The sequence below is a fragment of the Vanessa tameamea genome, chromosome 26, assembly GCF_037043105.1.
Source record: "Vanessa tameamea isolate UH-Manoa-2023 chromosome 26, ilVanTame1 primary haplotype, whole genome shotgun sequence".
NCBI classification, from domain to species: domain Eukaryota; kingdom Metazoa; phylum Arthropoda; class Insecta; order Lepidoptera; family Nymphalidae; genus Vanessa; species Vanessa tameamea.
The window spans coordinates 2101479-2122754 of NC_087334.1; the positions used below are offsets into that span (position 1 = coordinate 2101479).

The window sequence follows — 21276 nt, forward strand, 5'->3', positions numbered from 1 at the left end:
TTTTCCGCAATTTAAAATTTCTTCCGTTCTTGATTCTAACAAAATGTAATTGAATTAAATGTGTATATTAAGTGTGTATAAAACTGTACAATTTAAAAGTTAAAATTGTGTAAATGTAGAAAAATAGATTTATATTAAATCGAATTATTTTTAGCTTTAGTGGTATAAAGCTTCATATTATGTTTAGGTACTGTTTTATAATTTCCCCGGCTAGTCTTTCTCAACTCCTAAGTCTAGCTCCCTCTAGTGGATACAAAATATAACCCCGCTTTGGCGGAAGATGGCCGTCGCGTGCCGATTGTTGCTCTGATTGTTTACGACGATTTAAAAAGTTTTTAACTATTAAAACGTTATTATTGACTGTGAACTTTAATAAAAAGTTGTTTAGTGAATTGATTAGGTGGTGCCAAGTGAATTTAAAAGTTGTTTTATTCAGTTTTTCTCTCAAAAAGTGCTACAACTTTGGTGTGAATGAAGCTACCAGTTTTCTAAGAGTGGTTTTACAGTGGAATGTTGTGATAATATTCCGATTGGATATTGTGTTTAAGCTCAAGTTTCGTTTAGGATTACCTACAAATATTCTTAAAGGTATGTTCTTTTCAAGTTACTGTGAAATATAGTTAACTTTCGTAAACTTAGTTTGTTTACTTTTTAACTCGATTGCGCATGTACAGTTGATAATAAAGTTTTAATAATATAAGTTCAACTTTTTAAACTTTGTAGCGTACTTTTTGTGGAATTAATAGATTACACATTTGAGTAATATGATTTAACTAAACGAGAAACGAATTCGTCATCTATTTTTAAGATTCATTCTATCATAAGATCGATAGGTATAATTGTAGCTCTATTATTATTCCGCGTATTTGTATACAGCTAGACATTGTATTGCGGCGAGATGAGTTTGATATGTAACCAGTGTAATCTAGATTCGAAGTAATGATAAAATATTTGTACTATTTTTCACGGTCATTCAACTTGTCCGCGACCGTTCCATACAGCCTCTCGGGCTGCTTTCTTGTTGAACTTGAAAAGTAAAAGGTAACTATTTATTAAGGTATCATCTTCCATATTACGAATATTCATCTCGATTTTGTGACGTTCAATTGCCAGTTTTGATAGAATTTTAATTTATGATAGTAAACATATGTTTATGCTCTTATTTACTACAGTCAATACAAAAAATAAAAGGGGGTATATCAAGAATTAATTTAAAGAGTAAATTGTAAGTAACATTTGCTAATGCTAGATTTTATTAATTTTCGTAAGTTATGCTATTATACTATTTTTAAACAATTTCTTTAACAATTGTTGTATTTTATATTGAAAATTAATAATAATGAGTCTCTTGAAATAAAAAAAAAAAATTTAAATGAATGTTGAAAATAATTAAAATAATATGTAAGAATATTTACCTCATTCTAGATTTTTTAACTCAGGAAAACCAGTAAACAAAACATACAATTTTGAAGTTCTTCATGAAAAAGAATGAATTTGAAAATGGGTTAATATTAGGATGATTTAAAACATATAGAGCTATATAATGTAATTACATTATTTATGTTACAAACATTTTCAAATAAAACAAATGAATCACAAACAACCATTCATTTTTGACATTATAATTATGTTCAATTCTGTTTTGGTGATTTTATATACGCACTATAATAACAAACTGATTATTGTTGTATGAGTAATTATATCTTTTTAATATGCGGATGATAAATTTATTATGAAAAGTATTCTCATCGAAGGTTATCTAGAGTACATTTCTCTTTAAACATGCATAAAAGAATTAATATTTAATATACTATTGTAATGTTACAACTATAAATAGTTTTGTAAATAAATTTATTTGTGAAGCCAATCCAAGTCAAGTCATTTATTATTTAGAATATATTTTTCATTAATATTCTAACATAAGACCATTTGACGTTTAATTAATAGTCATCACAATTTTTTATAGATAAATTATCTAAGTCACTATATTTTCAATATAATTATCATCATCATGTGACGAAATAACTTATAATATAATATTAATTCTCTTATAAATTGTTCTATATTATGTAGATAATACTATTTATCACTAAAATTTTGTAAAAATAAATTCAGCGAGAATAAAATTAATTTAATCATTGACAAATAAATATTAATTGATAATAAGCATGAATAATTAAGCAATGCCAATTATGTATTCTGAAATTTCATATCATTTTCAATTCGTGTTTCATAAATTATTGATGACAATGTTGTTCGTTGGTTAACTTTTGAAATTCACCGACCATTGCCTTTTTCATATCAATTGCGTGTTTGAATTTACGCTTGAAAATGTAAACATTTATTTTGGTATTTATTTTAACAAGAGATTTTCGGATTGTGTGATTTTTTCTGTATATGCTACCATTCAATAAATACTTTATATTTATTTGTTTATGTTGGGATTGCTTTGTGGGGGCTGACATACCACCCGCATAGTAATTATTGTACTTCTTTCCACCAAACATCATTACTTTGAAGTGCTGTTTGGTTTGAATGTTGAGTAGGCCAGAGTTATTACAGTAATTACAGGCAGTGGATATAACATCATAGATGCCATGGTTGGCGACGCATTGACGTTGTAGGGTGTGATTTATATTCGTAGCAGTGCCAACGAAAGCCGTCTGCCTACCTAAAATAAAAAATAAAAAAGTGTAATACTTAAATACATATGATGTATATGATAACATTTGTTTATAAATTACAATTTACAGAACACTGATAAATATAACTGATAATCAGTGGATAAAACAAAAGCAAAACACTATAATATTAGATTATGTATGCATTGCTTGTCTGTTAGCTAATCTATTTATTTTCGTAAAAAATTTGATGTATTGGTTCAAATGGTAATATGTAATTTTACAATGTACAAGTTTAATGTCTGTATTATAAAGATACTAGCTTAATCTACATTAGTATAAATCAAAGTTGTAATATTATTCATAATGATTTATTATGGTAGCCAAAAAATCTCAGCAAACATAACTTTTCTCATTGACGGTTTGTGAACTCCAATGATATATCAGACACGCGACTTGGTAATAAATAAATTTTATTACTCAATAAAAATACCCAGGTATTAAAGTACAATTCGTCATCAGAGGTACCGCCATTAGGGTTTCTATTTAATTCAATTAATTGAATTACAGGCCGATGCAAATGGAGGGCCCATTCGCATTGGACTAGAGGCGTTGGTCTATAATTGTTTGATTACCGTCTAATCACGATTTGATACGCCGTGATAGACTTTCCGACGGACTAAATATCACGCAAGGTATTGTGAATGATTTTCAAAAAAAGTTTGGCCATGCTTCCAATTCTAAGAGTTCTTTGGTGAAGTATTCGATAAAAAGTGGCTTGCTGGTTTCGGTTGGTCGGATATCTATTTGTTTTATTGTTTAATCAATGCTCGATCTTTCCTTAGTTATCTTTTATTTCCATTATCAAGTGCTTAATTTGTGTTTATAATTCATTTCGTGTTTGGCGGTGAAGAGAAACATCGCGAGGAAATTTGTATGTGTTTCATTTTAGTGAAATTCTGCCACATGTATATCCACCAACCAGCATTAGAGCAGGGTGGTCCAAAACTTCTCCTTAACGGGAGACGAGGTCTTAGCTCAAGAATGAGACATTTACAGGCTTACATTACAAACTATGTTATATTACAAATTGGCATGAAATAAATTAATATATTCAGGCTTCTTTTTGGTATTCTAATGTCGGTTCATTGTAGTAACTTATTGCGTAGAACATCTTTCAAAACGTATCAGCTTGGTATTACAAAACATCTATAAGTTAGCAAAACATTTAAACGACAAACTTAGAAGCATAACATTGTGTATGCTGACTTAAATTCCAATGACTCATTGTTTGACCACTAACGTTTGTTTGTCGACGCTTTGTTTGCATCAACAGAACACTTATCTATGTTTATCTTATTTACCCAAATGGCTTCGGGTGTGGATAGCGGGACACTCAGCCCTCAAATGATTTTCGTCAATCTGACAGATATCTTCTTCCACGTATGTGACGATATCATTTCGATAATGCGCTACGCTTTTAATCATTTCGCAATTGAATTTAATTACGCCCTCTCATTTGAGGAAGTTATTTTAAATAAGCAGTATGGGTTATTTCCTCTTAATGAGCAAATTAATTGCAACATTTAGTTGTTGCTGTAAATATTTATCATGAAAAAGCGATTGTTAGACCAATCAGAAATCGATCTTTATCATAATGGTGATTTTATCGAAATCGTCCCCAAAGAAGTGTTCGTTTTAACAACTCTATACAAATTTTAATTAATGATAATGACTACAGCAATCGCCTCTTCCAATTAAGTAAAATTGGACATTGTTCATTGCGGGGTAGATTAAGGGGTTAATTACGTTTTGCAGTGTCCAATTATGAACATTAATGAAGTAGATTGTAAGAATAAACATCAACGTATCAATTTATTTTTATTACTTTCCTTTATATGTTTCATTTTCTCCCTTACAATAAAACTTGAGCAAGAAGTCTTACTAATAGGACATTTTTTTGGGGATATCCCATCTTATTGCTTATTATTCATTTCTCTATAAATTCCATCTGAGTTAGTCGTTTAATTCTGATTATTAAATTGAAAATTTCTTATTTATTATGCACTTTATTAATGAAAAAGAAGTTAAAAAATAAAACGGGTAGGTTGCACGGTGGAGCCACAAAAGGCGTGTTTGCGTAGCTCTATCAACATTTGCTGACTTTGGCATTCCGTCTGTTTGTTTTAGTTGCTCTCAGTTCGTCTTTTACTTTTTGAACTACTTATTATGTTTAAAAAACGTTAATGCGAAAATGTTGAAGAATCTTCACTAGGTACACACTTCACTATTAACTCTTATAAAGCTAGAAAGAGTATTCATATGATCATACTGTGTTACAAAACGTTACGTCAATTCTACTCTTAGCAGTTTCAGAAATTAACTCGTATTTTAACAATTTATCACAATTATATTTCATATAACACAATTAATAATACATACAAAAAAATTAACACATCTATTCTTTAGACATTTATGAATGTATCCAGAAGTTTTTATATATGTATTAAACTAAGTATACATTTATAAAAATCAACACAGAAATGAGGCTTTTGTTGAATATTATCTCAAATAGAACTTAGCTTAGCTAACATATTTCGCCTTCAATAGCTTAGTGCACGGATGAGCTAATCATAAAAGTGGGTCTAGAAAAACCATTAAACGCAACGAAGTGGTATTTACAAGAGGTTGTTTGTCTCTCTGTCAACAGTGCGGTCGGTTGCCGTGCATCCTACACTCATTACAGCTCGACTTTATTTTCTAAAGCTTTGTCGGAGTTGGTAATGTTGAGATTAATTCTAGAGACTTTAATATAGACGTGATCACCGAGCTGTTAATATTTATCTTTAGTAAATGATATACCAATGTAAAATATAATGATGAATAAACTCAAACCAGCTATCTAACAATTGGTTTATCTAAAATTATGTCGAGATTATTCGAAATACAACTTTTGAAGTGGACTCGTTGGACCCGAAATATAGACTCAGTGCATACTTGTAAGTCAAATTTAACATATATTTCAGATTTTACTTATAAGCTCTCAAGAAGTTTCTTAGTTGAAATCAGTTTGTTACCAACTTTAAGCAACTTCCCGAGTGGTCCTTACATCTGGCTTGTGTCAACGGCTCAGTTGATTCCGGAGGATCTATTACAGGATGTAATAAGTTTTAATAGGACGAGTTTGAGACTCATTCGCTCTCATTTAAAGGGAATCAAAATTTAGAATTAAAACTCGAGTAACTGCTAATGTTATTAGTAGTGAAATTTGTTTTCGTGATGGTTAATGTTGTTTGCGGTCTTATCTTAAAAAACTTGATTAAATTTAAATTTCGTAGTTTTAAGATCTTGAATTATTTGTGGAAATTTACAAGTAAATTCACGATATTGTAAGAAGTATAAATAATAAATCATGATTTCATATTACCATACCAAATATCGAAACAAATCACGAAAGAAATAACGTCAGTTTAATGATTCGTTTCGAATAACAAACTGCTGTAAGCGAAATAAAACTTCCTATTTATCGCGTGAACAGGGCAAAGTTTCCGAGAATGAAACATCAGCTTTCGTTCTTCCATCATCACATTCATAACTTGCAAACTTAGACAATAACTACTCGAGTTAAAAAAACACCATCAATAACTTTGCAGGGAACCTTAATACGGCTTACGAAACTTTGTAGGCGTCTTCAAACTTGTCAATAAATTTGTCTTTTAATAACTGCAAAACACTGTTTTATTTATTTTATTATTTCTATTCACATATATTTTTATTAGCTTTAAAATTTTATCGTAAGGCGTTTATTTTTATTAATACGCGTATTTCTTTTTAGACAAAACATATTAGCATGTAAATTATTATACAGAAACCCTATGTAAATTTATTTTTTCCTCGTATGTTTCAAATGCAAAAAGTTTTAAATTTATCAGTACAGTGTTGAGAACTTTGGAAATGTCAACCGTTCCCACAGACATTCTCCACGTTCTTGTTTAGCTATCTCTTTCACTAACATAAAGTCAATTATTGTTCCACATCAGTGCAAAGGCCGAACATTTGCATCGTTGCCAATATTAAACAATTGTTATCACTACCCAGAGTCATGTTTAGAAAGCAAACATGCGCTCGACCTGGGATTTGAACTTCGCTCCTTAGATAATCGGGTTCTACAACGAGGCGTTAAGTATTGTCTGAAAATTTCTAAAGTTTAAACAACCTGTCTTAAAAGTTGATAAAAACTATTGTCTTGTCTAGGTATTCTGCTTAAGTGTTGAACTTAATGTGTGTGTGTTAAAAGTTTGCTAAGTTTTATGATTTTAGCAAGGATTAATTTGTATTTAACTGCTCTAGAAATATTAAATTACGGGACCCGTTAAAAAGCAACAATTGCCTGTCAATTAATTTGCATAGTTTCCACAAAAGATGTTTAATTTCGCTTAGACTCCATGCATAAAAATGATACTAAATGCAAACCAGTACTAACAATGACTTTAATGTATCGATCAATCCGTATAATTTATTTCCTTGATACAAGTAATTACAAGATGGTATTTGCCCTTGTTTTAACACAACCGAAATATAATCTTGTTAATATTTTATTTTGTTACCAATAAAATTGATTACGACTCGAAATAAGTTTGCTCGGAAAGTATTTTAATTAAAGTGTCAACAACTCCCGATATTTCATAAAGAGAAAAGAAATTTCAAGTTTTATGTTGCATAATTTATAATGTCAAATAAATTTCGAATCAACATCTGCATTTTCATAATCTTCATCCCCGAGGTTAGTAGCTGCAATAAATATTGCATGCTATGGGGTAACTGTTTGCTAAGTTCACCCCATGCTACCGAAAAGGGGCTTGTATCGTTTCTATTCATATTGTATCGAAAAGAATATGCAAACAATTTCAAACTTAACAACTGAAATATTAAAGTATATTTTTCTGTCTCTCTGCAAAAAATGTCTTTGCACCCCAGATTTATGGTGCTTATTACATTTCATATGCGTGAAATGAACACACAACGAATAACTAATACCATTTGCAACTTTATATCTAACGGTCTAAAAACTATTTGCCGTGGTTTTTTCCGCAACCCCTTTTTCATCAAGATCGTAAATTATCTACTTAGGTTTGCATGTGGCGATAAATTGGTCCCTATTCTTTGTATGTACGTGAAATAGCGTCAACAGTTATTCTTTATATTGATGGCGTAATATTAAAAACCAGTGGAACGTATACCGCTGTTAACATATTGATAGTTTTGTAGCCTGCGTAGTTTTTAGGATTGTATGTATAGATTTTATTTGACAGTAACGTATCGAGTCACTGTATACACAAAAACCACTGAATCGTGCAAAAATATTCGTTTCAACATTCTATCTATACTGCCACACCAGTTTGAAAAAAATTACAAAATAAATAAAGTTGCGATCGGCTTAAAATAACATATAAAATAGAATAAAACTATTTTTATTTGTCCTTTATATAAATAATTAATTTCGGTTTCATCTTGCAATTAGGGGATGTTATGTCTACAGTTACATAGATACGTAATAGCTGAGAGCCAAAGCCGGGAGATCCAAATCCTACCAAAGGCCTTTACTAATAAGAGGATTCCGAGCTTAATTCTCTATTCCGACATGTGTCGGACGTTCTTTATGATAGCTCTTTGATGAGTCGCTAGTAACCTATTTTCAATTTCTCCACAAAATTGGGACACGACATTTTCTGACATTTACAAATGTCAAATTTGAAAAAATATACCTATAAAGTACATAGAATGTCTATTTATAACTTGTACAAGAGCAGGGCTTATAATCAAACGATTTTAAGGCGCCAATCTAAAGCAGCGTCTATCTCAGGCATCAGATGTACAGATGTCGCTCAACTGAAGTGCTTCCCTAATCTATACATTTGCTATCTCGAGTCGTAGGTCGGGAGATACCGTAAGCGCTCTGCCAACCCAAGCGATAGTAAAATTTCGTTTCAACAGCGTAAAGCCAATTTTCCCGTGACCTCCATTTTCAAACGGTAATGTAGTTAAAACCGATCTACATTTCGTTGAAGAGACCGTTTTAAAGAACTCCGTGTGGATCGACCTATTTCCGAACGTGATAGATGGTCCCTCTCATTTTATTATTGAAGCGTTTGATTGAATTTGTTCGTGAATTTTTCAACCTTATTACGCATGAGTACTCTGGGTCTTACGAGTTCTCTGATTGTTATTTCTTCACTTTACACGAAAATCTCAAGAATTTTGTTGATTCTTTCCTGGCTACTTTCACAGCTGTTAGCTGTTTCTTGTTTTGATGCTTTTAGAAATTGAAACCTAAACAATCATTTTAAAATTCTAACGTTGCTATTTTTACCAAGATTCTCTGGCACATTGACGCGGTTGGTATTGATATAATCTAATTCTCTTGTTAGTTTTACCATAGCAAACACCATCTGACTTCCGCAATTTTTACGAACCACAAAATCATATTTTATAAATAAAGTGAATTCTTGTTATTGTATTCTGTTAAAACTGTACATTTTATTGGCATGTGCACGTTAAGGTTTTGTTTTATAGTACGATCAACGAATGATAGGTGGTGGGCAAGTCTTAACTCGTATTGGATAATTGTTTACAAAACATTTAAAGACGAATAGCATCTCAAACTGGCCATTACCGAGACAAAAATATAATTATATACCAACAGAGCCATTTGTTAATCATCTTTTATTTCGATATCGGAGGAGTATCAATATGAAAAAAAAGATAACCAATAAAAAACGTCAGTCCCTTTGTCGTAAAAAATCTTTGCCAAATCCCCGATACCTGAGGAGTGTACCGTCCAGTTATGTTAACATTATTTTATATAACTAAGAACTCAAATATAAATAAGACATGGAGGGAAGATTTATAGTGACAGAGAAGTATACTGTTTGAATTTAGTATTTATAATAATAAATTGTTATTTCGATATGGTCTACGAATACAAGAAACCTTAAAAAGTCTATCGATACACAATACACCATGGCCTATGTACCAGCTATTGATAAAATAATTCGGGGATTAAATATTTGGCTTCCTCTAGCTGTCGAGTATTTCCTTACCATTTTCCGGTCCCTCACATCCGGTTGTCCATACAATTAGCCTGGTCCCTTATCCAGCTTTGTGCTCTCCTTTGCATAATATCTTTGGAACACGATTTCATTTTTGTTAGAGGCACTTTTTCGGCAGCCATTAAGATAAAATTAAAAACGAACAGTCCGCTTTTGTTGGTTGTGTGACGCCATACGGATTGTCTGATCATAAGGAATAAAACTTATTCTGAATAAGTGCAAATCGAGTATGCACAAAGATGAAAGGTGAGATTTGGTAAAACATTAAATAGATCATCAGGCTGAAATAAGTCAATCTTTAGTGTCGAAGTGTGTTTTACATTTTTAATCTCGTATCTGACGCGACCGTCTCGTATCGCTGAATAATGTATTTGGTCCATTAAAATATCTGATTTGAACGCCCCTCTGATTCTAAATATAACGGAACGATGTACTCTGACAGCTAATGTTTATTTGTGGGAATATTTTGTAGGGATTTCGGAATAGTGATGTTTTTTGTGCGGTAAGTTTAGGATTTGGAGTGGAGCTGGCTTAAATATCGCTGTCACATTTGTTACATTGAATGATTTCTTGTTTTTACTTAGAGATTGAACTTAAGAACAGAAGCATTTAGTCATTAATTATACGGATGTTTAAATTTTAATAGTTCAGTAACAACATTACGATAGACAGTCCTATTAATAAACGTGACTGGAAGAGTAAACGATTGGTTTTTTTTGGGAAATTATTCATGTTATTTGTGTATGTATATGGAGACTAACTCTATAAAAAAGAAGAACTGTATACAAGATACTTTTATCTATATATACTGTGAAGTAATCTTTTGTTGGGGTATGGTAATGTTGGAACAGAGTTATTTATAACTTAACGCTAACATTATACACCGCGTTATCTCAAAATAAATAATACTTAAGGTATAGTAAAAGTTTAGTGACCAAGAATGTAGGTGTTAAGTGGCCCTCAAATGCTATGATTTTATCATCTCAAGTGCTTTTGTTTATTTCACATTTTGAAGTTATCCTCAAATAAGTAGAAAAATCTATGTTCATATTTTAAAACCTTGACGTAATTTTTTTTTATTTGGTAAACTAATTGTAATATAGTACGTAACTTGTACTTCATAACTAGAATAGAACAATTATTTATAGTATTCAAATTTAATAAATCTTTGATAATAATTTTGAATGTGATGAAAGAAGAAGAAGAAGAATGAAGATGTCTAGGAAAAACCAAAAATGAAATATATTTGCAAGTTTAATGTAGCAACTAAAAGCTAATTAATTTTACGTTATACATATCAACAGTGGTGCTTGACGGGGTTTGAGCCCGAAATCACCGGTTAAGTTGCACGCGTTGTAACCACTGGGCCATCTCGGCTTTAATTAATTAAATTTATTAATATTCATTGATTTACCACATATGGCATATTAATTGTACAAGCTCAAAATTGTGTAAATCCGTAATTTTAATGTACATATGTTCTGTTTGTATACGTATGAATAAATAAATAAATTATATTTTATAATTAATTTTATTAATTAGGTCGATAAACAATAAAATATAAACTACAAAGATATGATCGTCTCTAAACTATACATTTGAAATATATTCGTCTGAGGCTGGAGATGAATTACGATAAACAGGTTTCATTTTTGAAAAAAAAAAAAATACCACCAATTTCACATGAGCCGGAACCGTCAAGCGACGTCGACCGTATCTACAGTTTTATTTGACATCTGTCAAAGCAAGCGAGTGACACTTCAAGTTTGGAGTCACGTCATGGCTCTGAAGGGACAGGCACGCGCTCAAGATACTATATTGGTTTGAACAATGACTATTCGCTTTTTATGCAATATCGTAGCTCTTGGTATTTGGCCTTTGATGGGACTAATTTGGTAAATTTGACGTGAATTTATAGCGTAAACACTTAACGTTAATATATTTTTTATGATTGGATAGTTAATAGTGTTTTTACAGTTACAAATAGACCAACATGATTTGTAAAATTATCTAATAAGCTTCTTGCGTCGACGCCTTCTGCTAGGATTCCCATATTGTTTTAACAGAGATCACTACACCATCTTTTTTCTGCTGTCAAAATATTAAGATACGACGTAAACTTAATTTGTAACATAAAAATATATTCTTTCGTGATTACTTAATTCGCTTGCATTTTTGATGGATTATTTTAAAATCAAATTTCCAACTGTAATAGTTATAATTATAAAAAATTAAAAACCATAATATCGTAAGAATCTGTATCGAATATCACAACTATATGATATTCTGTTATTGTGAAGTTTAGTAAAAATTTGCTGTAATAGCCTAAAAATGACAAAAACGGAAACATCTTAGTGTCTGTCATCTTGTTCCGGATTTGAAAAAAAGATTTTTCTCGTATGATCGTTTCAAATTATATTAAATACGTTATAAGAGTGTAAAAACTTTCAACCGACAAAACACCTTGAAAGCAGCTGAAGCTGTACAAATAGTTTTCAGGAAACAAACTTGCCGCAATTTATTTAACGTTTCAAATGTTCACAAGTTTTAAGTAATAAGCTTCGCTTACGTTTCATATTAGTTTCTGGGTTTCCCACTTTATGAATACGAATCGACTCAACTTATTCGAGTATTCACTGAATTTAGAGCGACTAATGGCTGTACAGGGGTGGGTTATTGCAACGTACAAACATGCTCAAATTTTTATATGACTTTTAGTTACGTTGATGTTGTGGGTATAAACATTATTGTTCTAGTTGGGTAATTAGTATTTAAAGACTACCCGAAGACGTTTCAATACAATTGATAATGGAATTTGGCTTGATTTAAAACTTGAAAGATTATTTTGTATGAAATTTTTTTGAACTTAGAAAAGTTTTTATTAAACGAACGTTTCTTACTAAGATTAAGTCTTGTATGTTTACGTCTAAGTTGAAGTCCGTGTTATTACCCGTTTAGCAACTCTTATTTTCATAAACTTATATGAGCCCTGTCAAAGCAGGCAATTTTAAAGAAAAGTAATAAACGTTCATTACTCTTAATAATGACTGTTAAGGTTATTTGCTTCGAGGTATTTCTGGATGGAATATAGACTCAACTTTGTTCTCAATATTATGGACAATATGTAAAGTATTATGTTCGCTGTATATTAACCTGAACGATGAACAGCTTTGGTTTCTTTGTTTCGTTTAGCTGGGTTTCTTTTATACGTATAAAAATACCGTAGAAATATATGGAGACAAAATAATGTTTTTGGTAACAGGATATAACAATGAAAAATGTTATTGTATTTAAAATATTATATTTCCATTTTATTCGAATAATTTTAAAATAGTTTTTAATCGCAAATTTCACTGCATATTTTTATCTGTGGGAATTTTTAAAAAGAACGTAAAGTATAACGTCATTCTTTGTAAAGTTATTATCGCTTCTACAATGGCGTAAAATGACGGACTAATGACGAGTATCAGCGTCGAAATTACAAGTCTTGAACACATGTTGTTAATAATAGGGAACAGGTTGAGGTTTTTTCGGAATACCGCAGTAAAATTGCTTATTTCTGTTATGGTATGATTTATTTTAAAGCAAAATTCGATAAAAGGATAAACTGTATACAATGTTATTGATACCTGATATTTTTTTCTTTAAACTTTATATATGTAAATAAATTATTTTTTTCATATACATGTAATATATGTATAAAGTGTAAATATTTTTTTTTATATAAAATTCAATTTATCGTATTTATTCATATCTCTTTGAGAGATAAGGTTTAAATATACTTTTTTTTTAAATTAATTAATGTGCTATATTTTAACGTAAGATATAATCTACAACATTCCGATTGTGATACGATTGATATTACAGAGAGAAAAAGCAATACAAGATATCAATCAGTTGAAAAAATACAAAACACTATTGCTATCGCAATAAAAAGTAATTGCAATAACGTAAATATTGCTTTTAATAAGTATTTTTGCTACGGAACCAAGAGTTTTTCTTAATTGTACACAATGGATCGTCTACCGGTATCTTTTGAAGTTCGAGAAAATAGCCCAGAGGCAATTATGGTTTTGTGGTCAGAGTTCACGTTTAAAATATTTCTTTGATCTTAAATTCATATCGCTTTTCTTTGTGATATCTGACCAGACATTTCATAATAATCGTTTAATAATATTATTTACAAAAAAATAAGAAAATTCTTTATTATTTCGTAAAAATATGTAATATATAATATATACGGTAATAATAAATACACATATATACTTAAAAATTAAAAAGGATGCATCGGCCGGGAATCGAACCCGGGCCGCCCGCGTGGCAGGCGAGCATTCTACCACTGAACCACCGATGCTTACAACTTATGTGTTAAAATAGCGCGTCGTATTTGTGACTTACCACTAGAATCTAAACGAAATTACTAAAGGTTTTAAATTATTTTGGTATATTGAATCATAATAACGTCGAAGTTTGCATGTCTGAGAATTCCGCTGTTGGAGCAATAATATATTGTATGTTTATAATTATGAGTAATTGGACAATATTGTGCAGAAATGTACAAACCCACAGAAACACTGATAAAAGTTATTGAGCATTTAAGAGGTAACCATTTTTATGATGACAGCTATCATATTTTGGCTTTTTTTTAAGTTATATGCTGGGTAAATAGGTCAACTGATGGTAACTTCGGGAACTACGATGTCATGTGCCCTTGTGCCTCACACTTTAAACCGGAACACAGCAATACTAAGTATTGCTGAAATTTATATGTTGAAAAAGAGTAACTAGTAAGTTTCTTGCCGATTCTACTCGTTAGAATAGTTTGTTAAACGACGATTCAAAAGTGCTTGTAAAAGCCTACTTGAATAAAGTATATTTTGATTTTGACGGTACAATATATGACGGCGCATAAATACCTTTCAACAAGTACTATTCCATTCTATCTTATTATATCTTAGTATGAGTACAAATAAAATAATATATTATGCTAAATTACTAAAATACCGACTCATCCGAGTTCAAGTTTTATCATAGAGGTGAAGATAACGAATTTATTTTTACCTTCATTTTATTGTGTTACTTATAATAAACAAAACTTATTAATGAATATTATCTTATCAATTTAATTAAAAGCAAATCGATTATAGTGATGTATCGATTGATAAATTAACTCATCGAGTAATCGCGATATCTCGGACAAGTTTATCGCCATGTTCAAAGTGACACGCGTCGTAATGCATGGCTCGTAATGATAATCGGTAACTACTGAAACATTAACTCACGTCTCGTCTGTCTTATGTTTTATTATTCCCAACACACTTGAATTTTTCTTTGGTATTTTCAAACTACTAGACCAAGAAGAACATGAAGCATATGAACAAGCAGATGTTTTTACATTAATAGCCTGTAAATTTCCCAATGCTGGGCTAAGGCCTCCTCACCCTTTGAGGAGATGGTTTGGAGTATATTCCACCACACGGCTCCAATGCGGGTTGGGGGATATGCATGTGGTAGAATTTTATTGAATTTAGATACATACAGGTTTCCTCACGATGTTTTCTTTCACCGCCGAGCATGAGATGCACATGAAAATTCAGTGGTGCTTGCCTGGGTTTGAACCCGGAATCATCGGTTAAGATGTACGCTTTCTAACCATTGGGCCATCTCAGCTCTTCAAGCAAATGTATTGGGTTCAAATCCCTGAGAAGGATAACATAAGTTATAGGAGCCCTGACTTAAGATTATAGTATTGTTACATACCCATTCCTCAAAGTACACCTAAAGCCGTGAGTGGTTCTGTATAATCTCGGTATCAAATGCATTTCCAGTCGTATAAATTTGTTTTTCCATTGGGCTATGAGGACGAGGGAATATTGAGTGCATCTGTGTTTTTGCACAAGTTGGCTAGCTTATATTGAAAACAGCTGCTGCGACCAAACATTCGTCAGGCAGACATCGTTTAATATGACACATACATTAATTAAACCGATTCACAGACGTGGCAATTATTGTTGGCAATAAAATATATTCTGATGTTGTTCTAAATAAAAACGAATTAATTTAATAAACTCCTGAGACTCCCTGAACATCTTCTCGTCATCGACGAGTCAGGTGAAATGAGTCGATATTATTTTTAATTCAACAAACATACATTTATTAAGTATATAGTCATACAAAAAAGATTCAAATTCCCATCTTCAAAATACAATCTGAAAACATTTCTTGTGATGACAACACTTTGAAAGTAATTATAGTTGGGCAGTGGATCGCAATAAACGTTAAATAATTGACTATTTCTTTACTGGTAATACACGAATGGAGTTTTGACAAACAATTGATTACAAATTGTTTGAAGGCATAAGCGATGTATCAATTGGCACGTCTCAACAAGTTTACGATGGACATTCTGTCATCTCATTTATCATATCGCTTTGAATAGATCATTCGTGATAATATCGACTAACAATGACACGAATTCGACGACAAACAAAAAAGGTTATATATTATTAATAGCTAGTAAGATATTACGCGTTTGTGCTTCTTTCTGCCTATATCTAATGGCAAAGATCTTAATAAGCAGACTTATCAGCAGGCGGTTTTGCCTGTCTACCATTTTGCTATAAATTAAAAAAGGAATGTTATCGACCGGTACAATTTGTAAACTGTAGGCAGGCAGGTAGCTCGTACGTGACAGTAAATATTTTAAGTTGTAGTTAAGAAAATCTGACACAAAATTAACTTTGAGAAATAGTGCAAAAAATATAATAGAAAATCGTATTATATCTAAATTGGTGACAGGAGAGCTGTTGGTATTCTTGCCAACTTTTCACAAGGTTATAAATTGCACAATAGTTATATTTTATGTTATAAAAAAATAACATTCGATATTAAACCATATAAATATATATAAAATTGCAAATAAATACTATGTCCTCAAAAGAAGAGGTCTTTGTCCAGCAGTGGGAACATTTACTAGCTGTTACTGTCTGTTTAAGTTTTATAATTTTTTTATTTTTAAACACAAAAGGAAAAAACATCTCCTTTTATTGAAATCTGTCAATGTGACACAAGAACAGATAAAGATTACAATTTTTAATCTGTAATCCTCTTTCGTCCGTTATTTTATTTCGTGTGTTTAAAATTGCATTCGAAATTTAAATTTAAAATAAACCCGTTAAAAGCCAAAAAAGACACTATCTTAAAACATGTCATACATTATCTGTTCTTCGCATCTTAATTGACACTTCGTAAGTACTTTTTTTTTCTTAGCGCTTGGTGCACAGCCAACGACTTAAGGAGTTAAGTGAGGCATGTTAGGTTTAATATTTTTTTTAACCTAGTTAGATAAACCTACTTAGTAATAGTACACACATTATTTAAGCAGTTTATTAAAAACAAATGTTTATTTTTTAAAACTTGTATAAATTCATACAAGTTCGCCTTTTTTGCTTTTTTTCTACTTTTATATCCAAAATGTTTTTTATTGATAAAATGGCTACAAAATTAAAGTAAAAGAAAATCTATTGACAAAAAGTACTGAACTTTAAGTAATACGTAACGAAATATAAAAACAAATTCGTGCAAAAAAACCGATGGTTCTTTTGATGTCTGAGTCTTTGTGAACCGGTTGAAATTTAACAAGTGAACCCAATGCAATGTTTTATTATATTTAATTTTTAACATTGCAATTCCCTCTCGCTGTCGTAGCGAGGCACAAGACAGTCAATTAATAATAAACTATTCAAACTCTCAATAACCGTTCAGATGCTGTAGTATGTTAATTCGTACATCCAAATTAATTGCTGGAAGCCAAGATGATTTAGTACATGAACATCGCATCCATGGGTAAATTAATGGAATATACATATGGAAATATGTACATAAAATATAATATATTTTGCATAGGTATAATATATGTTCTACATAAAACGTCTATGTCATAACACGTTGTAGTAATTATATTATAATATATATATATATATATATATATAATGTTCATAGTATATACGGCGCACGCCAGTATAGCTGGTATGTTTTTTTCGACGTTATCGTCATATTTCCGACAGATTACACAATTATTCACATCTATGGGCATCACGTCTATTTTTTTATGATATATGTGGCAAACGGGAGGCTCACCTGATGGAAAGCAACAACCGCCGCTCAAGGACATCTACCAGGGGCTTGAAGTTGCGTTACTAGCCTTGTGGGAGAAATGTGTAGGTGTGTTGGAGAAGGTTAAAAAAAAGGAAAAACTACCGGCAAAATCTGGTTCCGCAGAGTGGTTGTGCGAAGTAGAAAATGCCTTAAAAATCGCGCTGTGATTGTGGCTATTTGCCAGTATTCCTACATATTAAAATTAAAAGTAATTTAATCAAATACTTATACTTATAATAATATAAAATTGAAAAAGGAATCCTCAGCAATTACAGTCAATTGATCATTCAATTATATGAACTGTTTGGTCAGTCACGATTTCAGTTTGAACGGCATCAATGACGCGTCAATTTAACGATTTTGTTTAGTAAGCGTTTAAACCTCATTGAGGTGGACGCGTAATGGCCTTAATGATTGAATAGGCAATGGTTTTCAGTTAAAATTGTTGTTCAGTCAATACATCATATTACGTATTATTGATGAAGCGTTTTATTATTTCGATAAAAATACTTAAACTTGATTGCGTTTTACAAGTAGCTTGTGTACACGGCTGGGTGTTGTTCTACGATCGATGGGTTTTGATTTGTACGTCAAGAGCGAGTGTGATCAAAGGCACAAAGTACAAAATGTCTTAGATCGTTTAATTGGTGGTGTGCAGGCGAGTGGGTGGTTTTACTTGGTTGCACCATTGGACACCTTACCATGGATGGCTTGATTGCTTTTTTTTAAATGCACACTATTAATGACAGGATTGTTAATATTTTGATCTGGCAAATTATGTAAGGCCTAATGAAAGTCAACACTTCTCTTAAAAACGCCGTCATATACCGATATATTTCTGCCATATTCTTCTCCTACTGAAAAACGAACCATGTTGTCAACGGAGGTACCAAGTTTGGATGTTAAGTTGTTGTTTACTGACATACTCTGTAATTAAGATGGTGAAAAAGAGTAACTACTGAGTTTCTTTCCGGTTCTTCTCGGTAGAATCTACTTTCAGAACCGTTGGTAGATCTACATTTAATTCAACGCTAACATGACGATTCAAAGGTGCGTTTATGAGCTCTTTTGAATAAAGAATATTTTGATTTTGTTTTTTGTTTACCGTCGTTTTGCACTTAATTATTAAATTGTAAATAAAAAACGATCTGATAAATTATGATGATTGAATCTACCTAATGCTGTTGTATATATAATTTTTATATTTATACATATTTTAAATTATTGTATAACGAAGTTGCGCTCCGAATTCCTTTACTTACGTCGTGTAAAGCCTTTATTTACAAAAGATAATCTAATATGTGAACATTGTTATCTCAATATAATAAGCGTAACTAAACCTAAGTTATGATCGATTTCGTATAATTATAATATTCTTAGCGTATTAAATGATGTCTATAAAAATGCTATATTAAATTCGAGTATGACAAATAAAGTTTTTTTGTTTAATCCTTCTATGTATATATTATTTCCTGTTACCTTGATGTCTGATTTTTAAATTATGCGCAATGGAGTATAAATAAGCAAGATAAATGAGTTAATTAACTTAGCACTGTGTTACTAGTTTATTAATGACTGTCTTAATGCCTGTCTCGAAGGGTTACAAAGAAATTCAGCGGTTAGCGTGCTCAAATGTTGTTTATTTCTAGAATAATTCACACAAACCCTAAATATAGTCACGATATTAACATTCTGAGCGCATCCCACAACAGGAATGTCTACACACAACAAATCTTCTTGACATCTTGATTTACATTGTAATACCGGGTTCAACCGCTATACGCTATTCTCCTTAAACCACTGTCAGATACAAACAAGCTGTTTTATATGAGCGTCATAATAATAAGAGCCCTGGTGATCCAGTAGCTAGAGCACTTGAATCGCAACCGTAGATTGTGGGTTTAAGACCGGGAAAGTACTGAGTTTGTTTGAGAACCATGCATGTGTTGGTTGCAATTATGGCACATTGGCACACACACACACACACACAATACCGAGAAGGGAGTTTTACCATTTGTGGGATGTTTTCAGGTGCTACATTACATAATAATAACTCTTAACGGTAATATTAGCCAGACAAGTACTATTACCGTGTTTAAGGGTTTTGTCTATGTATGTAATAATAAGATATAGATATAAATCTACTATTAAATAGCGAATTAGCGGATACACTTATTGCAGAATATAATAATGGCTCTATAGTTTTCTTACTTTGTATTACTTCTTCGTCTCGTAAGAAAAAAATAAATAACAATATACTTAGCATTGTAAGAACTTAAGTCCTGCTCGCTGGATTTGAACTCCACCAAGACCTTGTAATCCGTAAAATGTTTTTGTGTGTTACACTTTCACGCTTCAACGTCTTGACAAATCGTGAAATTTGACGCAATAATTTATCGTTAAATGCTTCCGTTTTAATATATATTTTTTTGATAAAATAAGTAGAAAAAACCGTGCGAAGAATTAATTAAAGAGCTATCAGGTGCGTATCACGTAACGTAGAAAACATCCGGTGCATTAAAATATTTTAATAATTATATGGGATACATTTCATATTGAGGAATTTCTTAAATAGTTGGATGTGCTTTATTACTGTTTATACTAATAATGTAATAGAAAACAGACCTAATGATAATAAAGATACATAATGAATACTAATGTTAATGTTATTCTTTTTATTCTTATCTTAACTAACTAATAATTTACATAATTTTTTAAATACATTAATACAAGAGTGGATCGTGATACTCATTTATTTCTCATCGATCGATATAAATTTAATCAATACAATATAATTAAGATATTAGCTTAAATTATGTTTTCAAAGATTATCATATTTTTCCTAGAAAACATATTTGTGAGGTTAAGGAAGCACTTTATACGTGGCTTACTGTAATAGACATCTATTGAGAATAAAATATTAGCGATATTTTTGTCATGACCTTAACGAAACTAAAAATCTTGAGAGATTAACAATATTTTCCAAAAATTCCAAAAGATTCCAAAGTCTTGAGTCACACGTTAATATATTCCCTGAATTTAATATAATATTATCTACAATTGCATTTAGTCATCAGCACATTTTGCTGAAACGTAATCTCAAACAAACACTACGAGCACGTTCTGTCAAGTTGTCAGCTCAAATAAGTGGTTCAACTCCAATTATACTAGCTTTGCATGTCCAGGGCTCTCGCGTTGAGAGACTAGGTTTAGCACCGGTCTATTTATGCATTTAGCCTTGGCTATCTGTTCCAGTGGAGAATTTTCTAAAGAGGATTTGTTCTGATATCTTATTTTGAAGCATACTTGAATTGTTTCCAGTTTTAGTTCTGACAGTTTTCTAGAACTTGTTTTGAAAATCTTGAATTTGTGAGATATAAAAAAATGCC

The 21276-nt window shown here is 31.2% G+C and overlaps 1 protein-coding gene and 1 non-coding gene across 2 annotated transcripts in view; one reads left to right on the forward strand and one right to left on the reverse strand.

The window, feature by feature from the left end:
- The first annotated feature begins 266 nt into the window (after positions 1–266).
- Positions 267–21276, forward strand: part of LOC113398380 (uncharacterized) — a 619887-nt gene continuing 598877 nt past the window's right edge. The window contains exon 1 of the mRNA XM_026637094.2: positions 267–588. The gene's annotated coding sequence lies outside the window, so the exon portion shown is untranslated. The remainder of the gene's footprint in view (positions 589–21276) is intronic.
- On the reverse strand, positions 14014–14084 carry Trnag-gcc (transfer RNA glycine (anticodon GCC)). The gene has a single exon. It is a non-coding gene; the product is annotated as a tRNA-Gly (tRNA).